Source organism: Periophthalmus magnuspinnatus, chromosome 14 (genome assembly GCF_009829125.3).
Source record: "Periophthalmus magnuspinnatus isolate fPerMag1 chromosome 14, fPerMag1.2.pri, whole genome shotgun sequence".
NCBI lineage: Eukaryota > Metazoa > Chordata > Actinopteri > Gobiiformes > Gobiidae > Periophthalmus > Periophthalmus magnuspinnatus.
Window position 1 is genome coordinate 6,171,664 of NC_047139.1, and position 8,842 is coordinate 6,180,505.

The window sequence follows — 8,842 nt, forward strand, 5'->3', positions numbered from 1 at the left end:
TGCAGTAATAGTATTTTAAAATGAGCAGATTTGAAGTCATGTTTGATTGAGTTTAAAATTGTAATGTTTTGTATTTCTCACCTTAACAATGATTTACTTCATATTTACTGTCCTTACTGCAAGTACGACAAATATCACAATTTGCACTATATACATCTATATTTTCTGTATTTAATTTAATATTTTACTGATTTACTTCTTTATTTACAGTCCCACTTTCTTAATTTCTTCTTCTTCTTCTTCTTCTTCTTCTTCTTCTTCTTCTTCTTCTTAAACACACACCTCTGTACATCACATCCACACAACACACACTGAGCACAATCCATAATAATAAAGCCTTACACTTGTGATGCTTATCAAAGCCTCTCAAAGCGCGACACTACAGTCCTTATTCATTCTTTTCCACACTTGGTGATGGTAAGATACTATTGTAGCCACAGCTGCCCTGGGGCAGACTGACAGAAGTGAGGCTGCCAATCTGAGCCATTGGCCCCTCGGACCACCACCTATCATTCACACACACACACACACACACACACACACACACACACACACACACACACACACACACACACCCCCACACACACCTTCATACTAGGCAATGTGGAGACAAATACCAGAGACAAAAATTAAATTTGTAGAGGGGATTTTGTATCTTATTTGGTTTTTGAATAAACCAGATTTGACTAAAAATTATAATCTCTAAAATAAATCAATAGCTGCAAGTTGATTAAATGAAAAAATAAAACTTCTTTATTTGTAGAAGGGACAGTTGTGTTGTTTTCACATGAAAACCTGTGTGATAAGAGACTAAACAGACCAAAATGAATACATAAAAAAAAAATATATATATATACATAAATAAATAAATAAAATTAAATAAATACAAGCTTGTACGGTAAGAGACCAAACAGACCAGTAAAATAATAAAATAATAATAATAATACAATAACATAATTAATTAAATGAAATTAAAAAAATAATACAAAATAAATATTAAATACAAAACAAAATACATTAAAATAAATAAATATAAATGATATAATATAAATATAAAATAAAACATTTCCCTGTAGCGTCTCCCCTTAACGACACAGAGTACACTTCTCATTGTGATCCGTACAACTGAAGAAACAGTGTAATATTATTGTAGATAATCTCATGTTCCCACTGTTCCTCCTCGTCAGATTCAGGGCAGATCGTGGTTTTATCGCTCCTGACCTCGGTGACACGTCGTTCACAGAGCGGAGCTTATCAGTCAGCTGTACGTGAGAGAAACACACACACACCAGGACTGAGGCACAGCTGAAGGGACGAGCCGCTTCAAATATGAATGTTTAGAGTCTCCAAATACATACAACATTTATCAAAACCAATTAGAAGTTTGCTTTTACACACCTGTCTTCATTTAGGTCCAAATATTGCACAAAAGGTGAAGCAGAAGTAGCAGTCTTTTTATTTATAAGTGTATTTGGCTTATAATTCATAGCCCACATAAGAAAAAAGCAGTGTTTTTATGAGTTTCAGAATGAAAAAAATGGAAATGTTCAAGTCAAGTCAAGTCAAATATATTAAAAAAAACATATTTACAGCTGCACAAATGTGATTTAAAGTGTGATCTTATAAAACAAAACCTGCAAAAACACAATAGAACGACACAATACAAGAGTCCAGTTCAGCTCGTGTTAAAATCCAGTGCAAAAAATGAGTTTTCGACAAAGAAATAATAGAAATTGTTATATTGTTATTGTTTTTTCTGACGCACTTTAAACATACTGAGGCACTTTACTTACCTCTTGCACTTTAAATAATACTGACCCCCTGCACTTTAAGTAACTGCTGCAATTTTACTTCTATTTGACTATTTTATTGTTGCTTTATTACTTGTTTTATCAGTCTGTTGAACACTGAATAATCTGTACTTTTTAATTCTTGCTCCGTACTGTATTGTTTTTACATTGTACGTGTTAATTGTTGTTTTAATTGCTGTTTAACTGTTATATTAGTTGTTGTTTTAGGACTACAGATGGAAAGTAGCATTATGCTAAATCTGGTGCAGCCATCTTTTAATGTAACTGCACATTGTCCTTTAAATAAATAAAGTAAGTAAAGTAAGTAAGTAAATATTTAAAGACTGGGCTGTTCTAATATCCAGAGGGAGACTGGTGAAGAGTTTGGGACCAGCTGCAGCAAAAACCCGATTCCCCTCGAGTTTTTAGTCGAGTTTTAACCTTGGAACATCCAAAATCATCTGGTTTATTGATTTGTTCAATGTTCAACTGGGAACAGGGTCAGACAGAAGCTCAGAGACACAGAGAGATTAAAAAACATGATCAGAACCAGAACCAGACTGAACCAGAACTAGACCCAGGCTAAACCAGACCCAGACTAAAACTGGACCAGAACCAGACTGAACCAGAACTAGACTAAGACTGAACCAGAACCAGACCAAGAATAAACCAGAACTAAACCAAGACTGAACCAGAACCAGACCAAGAATAAACCAGAACCAGACAGAACCAGAACCAGACCAAGACTGAACCAGAACTAGACTAAGACTAATTCAGAACCAGACCAAGAATAAACCAGAGCAGGAGCCAAGCAGAACTAAACCAAGACTAAACCTGGACTGAAACAGGACTAAACCAAGTAACTACAGCAAAACGAGTGAACCAGGTCCAAAATAGGACTAAACCAAGATTAAGACAATACTGAACCAGAACTAAACCAGAACTAAACCAGAACTAAACCAGAACCAGACCTAAAGAATCCTGACTTTAGTCCTGAAGCTCAGAGGGAGGCAGAGCGACCGACGCAGGAGAAACGGGCTCATATTTCCTGATTATCGTCTGACTCAAGTTCTTAAGTGAGAAAGTTGCAGATCAGGAAATGAAAAGTTATGAACAGAGTCTGAATCAGAAATGAAGCAAAACCAGCGACTACGAGCGAAAAGCTACAACATTTACTCAGATACGACTTTGAGATTTAACCCACAAACTCCTAGAAACAAACTCCACTCTCAAATCATTTCTATCTTTAAGTTTTCATCAATTTATGGACAATTACACACGATAAAAAGACAGTATTTTTTAGTTTTTTGTAGAATCAGATTGTGTCATTCTGTCAGATGTCGGGGAGAACCAGATTTTCTCTTTATAACATGGAACTTTGTGTTGAAATATCCAAAAGACAAACTCACAAATTACTTTATAATTCTGCATTTTAACTATTATAATATTAAACAGTGAAGTACAAGTAGTAAAGTGCGCTACTTATGTAAAGAATATAAGTATCTGTACTGTACTTGAGTAAATTTTAAAGTGGATACCTATTATTACTACTATTATGTCACGTTAGTATCTGTACTTTCTACTTTATTCTTTCTAAAACCAAACGTATTTTTCATTATCGTTTAAAAAGGCTGAGGGTTTATGTTTAACATGTTCATAATTTGAGCTAAACAAAAATATACAAAAAAAAAAAAAAAAAAAACAGCTGGAAAAACATGATTGATTGAGTTGTTTCTGTTGCACAAAATTCAGCACAAATCTGTATAAAAAATATTAGATTTATTTATTAAATCTCAAAAATATCTGCACAAAATACTTCATTTACAGGTCCAATATTACACAAAATTGACGTTTGTGAGGTTAAAGTCGTGTTATAATGTTGTTACTTCGTCAAAAACAGACCTGGAGTCGTGTTTTGTTTCATTCACGCGTGTTTTTCTACGTCTCTAAAGCTCAAAACGCTCCGTTCCACCTTGTGATGTCATCGAGTGGTAGTTTTCATTTTAACGGCTCCTTTTTGTGTTTGTTTCAGTAGAGATCGTCAATTCCAGAGCTGAAATGATCCAAATGATTCTAGAAATGAAGCTGTGTGGCGTTTAAAAACACACTTATACACTTCCTGTATCACCACTTGATGACATCACAAGGTGGAACAGAGCGTTTTCCATTTGAGAGAAGAACTCGGCCTAAATCTGCGGAGTTCGTGAATGAAACAAAACACAACTCCAGGTCTGTTTGTGACGAGGAAACAACATTAGAACAGATCAGAAAACACTTGCTTTAATACTTTTCCTTTACGTATATTTGTCATGTGATACTTTTGCTTTTATTTGAGTATTTTTAGCTTCACTTAAGTAACAAAACTGTGTACTTCTTCCTCCTTCCGCCTTCATCTGTTCTCCATCATTTACCAACACTCAATAAACTACAAGTAGAATATTACACAGATTTCACACTGTTTCTGTCTGTATCGGGGGGTTTTTTTGTTGTGTTTTAACTCTGAGGTGTCGTCAGTGGAATAAACCAAAGTGATGAAACTCGAGCCGACACGACAAAGAGTCACACTGACAGGTCTGAGCGAGGAAGTAAACAAAGGAATCGAAACAGAATCGCAAAATATAGGGTTGGATTTGATGTTTTGATGTAAAAAGACACTTCTCTGAGTCAGATTTTTGGCAATATATACGATTTTAACTGTTCACTGACACTTGAACTGATCACTTATGGATTATGTCTCTTATTTGATCCTCGATATTACGTTTTAAGTCGTTTATTAAATCGTCTGAGGTTTATTCACAAACACCTTTTCTTTAAGATCGCCCCACAGGAAGAAATCAGGACTAGTCAGGTCTGTGGAGATCACACACTGCCCCCTGTCTTTGAAAAACACTTATTATTCCTTTAACCCTTTAAGGACTGTGTACGTCATAGACCAGTACAGCTCGCCTAGACTTTTTTCTTTTTTTTAGCTGTAAAAATCATGTTAAAGGATGTATCAACATTTACTTTTGTCCTTTTTCACACAACTACCTGTATTCATCCTTATTTTTCCGTCGATGCATCAAATAATTGTGTAATACCAGTTTAAGTAGAAGAAAAATATAAAAACGAATGTACTTTTGAGTAACTTTTATGCAAACAAACAATGAAAAAACTGTGTGACCAGCATCAGAGAAACGTTACATTACATATTTGAACAATAATCAACATTTATACGAGAGATTATGCAGATTGTACTTAGGGTTAGGTTTTTACAGCCCGTACTATAAAAAAAAGTCAGGCGTTTATGCAGCTAAGACGTTGCTTTTGTCAGGTCATATTTTTTGGAACATCTACTAAAAAATATTTGAAGTTCTAAACGCTCTGAAAAAATGAAAGATAAATATTTAGAAACAAAAGATTTATGAAGTTTTTTTCAACCTTCAGTGACTTTTGAGCCACTTTGTACTTTGTTTAATTGCGTAATGAGTCATAAAAGTGATAAATTCAACCTTTTTATAGCTGAAATATAGGGAAAAATATACAAAAATTTCCCGAAAGTGTAAAGAAAATGTGCACACGATGAATACTGACCTCAAAAAATGGTTCCAGCTTCGTAAATTGAACTGAAATAAGTCGACATAGTGATTATTTTGACTAGAATATAATGAGATCAATAGGAAAATCTGGCTCTTGTGTCTTATCCGGGTTTATATTTATACTTTTCCGTGAAACAACACGCACAAATGTCGCATCTGTTCATTTCTATTACTGACTAGACTCGAGAACTATAACTTTACTACTCTATTTACACACATACAAATACATAAACACAGACTTCATTCAATTCATCAGATCAGATCAGACCATTTCTTTACACAAAAACTTAAATTTGTGAAGACTTTGGCTTTGTTTTTGTTGTAAATCCAGAACGTTCCACAGTTTCACCCCAAAACAGTCGCACAAAAACTTTTACGAGTCGTTCAAACATTAAGTACTTTAAATTTTCCATATCCTCTCAAATGATCAGACGTCTCTTTGCACTTTACACGATCAGAATTTATACGGGGGAAATTTTTTTTGAAACATTTCACAACAACGACAACGTGTTCCTGCGGCCACAGACAGAAAAAGGGCGTGTCTTATGGGAAACACGTACAACAAAAGTCTGAGGAAAACTACACTTGTGACACACAGTGAAACTTATGGCGTAACACAAGACGTCAGGAGACAAGCCCCCGAGGAAGTACTGTCATCACAGGCTGAAGTCACTGCTTCAGAGTTAAAGGGAACAAATAATCCCAGGTGGAAAAGTACTTCATTCTGTGCGGATACTACAGCAAAAAACACTCAAGTAAAAGTCAAAGTATCACATGAAAAAACAGCTTAAGTGAAAGTATTAAAGTACGTGTTTCAAAATGTACTTAAAGAGTAAAAAGTAAACGTATTTCGTGTAGATTTTGAGAATTTGTCAAGCTTCAAATGTAGTGATTTTTATACAAAGTTATGCTGAAAGAAACAATTTAATCGATTGTTTTTTCGAGCTGTTTTTATTTGTACTTAAAAAAAAAAATTTTTTTAAACTTTTTTGGGGTTTTTTTGCTCAAACTTTGAACGTGTTAAAAATAAACCCTCAACCTTTTTTTAGCAGGTCTCAGATAAAAATACTTTTACTTTTCAGGCCTGTTTAAATGTGTAGCAGAGTAAAAAGTACAGATACTGCTCTCAAATGTAGTGAAGTAAAAAGTATCCACGGTAAAATGTGCTTAAGTAAAGTACAGATGCCTAAAAATGTTACTTAAGTGCAGTACTTTACTACTTTTACTTTGTTATGTTCCACCACAACAAATAACAATAAGTACAACCCAGGGCCGGTCCCAGTTTTCAGGGGGCCCTAAGCTGAATGTGTCTCTGGGGCCCCCTCCTGGCTCAGCTGTTTGTGATTCACATTTGACACATTCTGACTCTGCTCTCGTCACTTTGACCAGTTGTTTTTGTGTTTATCTGAACAACATCAGACTGAAAACATCCAGAACGTCACAACTACAACAACACAACAACAACACAAACATATAAGAACAAAACAAACATAAGAACAGAACACAAACATATAAGAACAACACAAACATATAAGAACAACACAAACATAAGAACAGAACACAAACATATAAGAACAACACAAACATATAAGAACAACACAAACATAAGAACAGAACACAAACATATAAGAACAACACAAACATAAGAACAGAACACAAACATATAAGAACAACACAAACATATAAGAACAACACAAACATATAAGAACAGGTCAAAATTTTCTTTAATTCTAGACATTTTTTCTTCGTTTCTGGTGGATTTTAATGTGTTCCCGTTGGCGACAGTGGGTTTAAATTCACATTTTGTCGGGTCCTTGCTCCGGTGTAAACACAGAGCTGCCCTCACCTCTGCACGACTCAAACAGCAGATATTTTCTACTATAGATATCAAACAAATGTAAACACACACGTCCTGTGTCCAATAAAACCTGATATACTATATTATTTTCAATATAAATGTATGGGCTCTTGGGGGCCCTCTGGTGGCCTCGGGATCCTAAGCAGCTGCTCAATCTGCTCATTGACTGAACCGGCCCTGGTACAACCTGCAGTACTTTATATAAATGTATTTAAGGCCTGTGGTTTATTTACCTTTGTGTTAGGTCTGTGCGGTGGTGGAGGAGGATTATTTTAAAAATATGATATTAATTTTGATCTATACAGTAGTACGTCTATAACTTAACTGCACTTTAGAAGATTAGGAAGGAGTGCACATGTTTATTGAATTTTGTGTCATACGTATTTTTATTTGGGGGAGTTTATTTATTTCTTCCACTTTATCTGGGGCCGGGTCACAGAGGCAGCGGCCTAAGCCCAAACTCCCCTTTACACCCCCCCCCCCCCCCCCACACACACACACACACACACACACACACACACACACTTCCTCCAGCTCTTCTTCTGGGGGATTCTGAGGCGTTCCCAGGCCAGGCAGGGGACATAGTCCCTCCAGCACGTCCTGGGTCTTCCCTGGGGGCCTCCTCCTCCTCCTCCACCTCCTCCTCCTCCTCCTCCTGGTGAAACATCCCCAGGGCGGTGTATTTATACCATCAACAACATACAGTACAGTTCACCAACACAGCACTTTAACTTATGATTGGTGTAAATATTTATATTCTCTGCAGTAACATCCTCCTCCTCCACCTCCTCCACCTCCTCCACCTCCTCCTCCTCCACCTCCTCCTCCTCCTCCTCCTCCTCCTCCACCTCCTCCTCCTCCACCTCCTCCACCTCCTCTATCCAATATATGCAGGACAGTTTCTTCGATATAACTTTCCGCCAGTGCGATGTATCTCTGGAGAAACATTATACGATTGTAAAACGATATGAAGTTATATATTTGGATGTTTGTGTTTTCGATGCCAGATTTAGACTCCATCAGGACATTAGACAGTGTGAACGCTCTCATGTACAGACAGCACATACTGTAAACTCTATAGACTATAATTATCTTATATGACCTAAAAGATGAGGCGACGTCGTGTAGTGTCTTAGTCATTTACCGCACAGCGTGTCCAGAGGACGCACTTACCAGAATGCACTTCTTAAAGGGACAGGACGGCTTTATGTGGACACAATAAACAAACCAGCACAGACAGGCATAGTATTACCTTTTTAGTGCTATAACATGATCTGGGAGCTTTTCATTTATGCGAAATCCATGAATCTATGAAAATGTGGCTGTGCATCGTGGCTATTCATTACACATTATATAACTCAGATAGTGTATAATCGGTCACTGACTTTTACACAGAGGTCAAACAGATAACAAAACCGAGTCAGCTCAGTGTATTCAGGTCACAGGTAAAAGGCTCAAAGTTGCAGTGTTTATAGTTGGATTTCAAAGTGGACTATTGTCTTTCAAGCAGGATGTTTTTTCTGAGCAGCATCTATTTCCAAAACATTGCATCACACAGACGAGTCCAGGAAACACTTCAGCTGACACCGAGTTACCACTTACATTCACGTTTACCT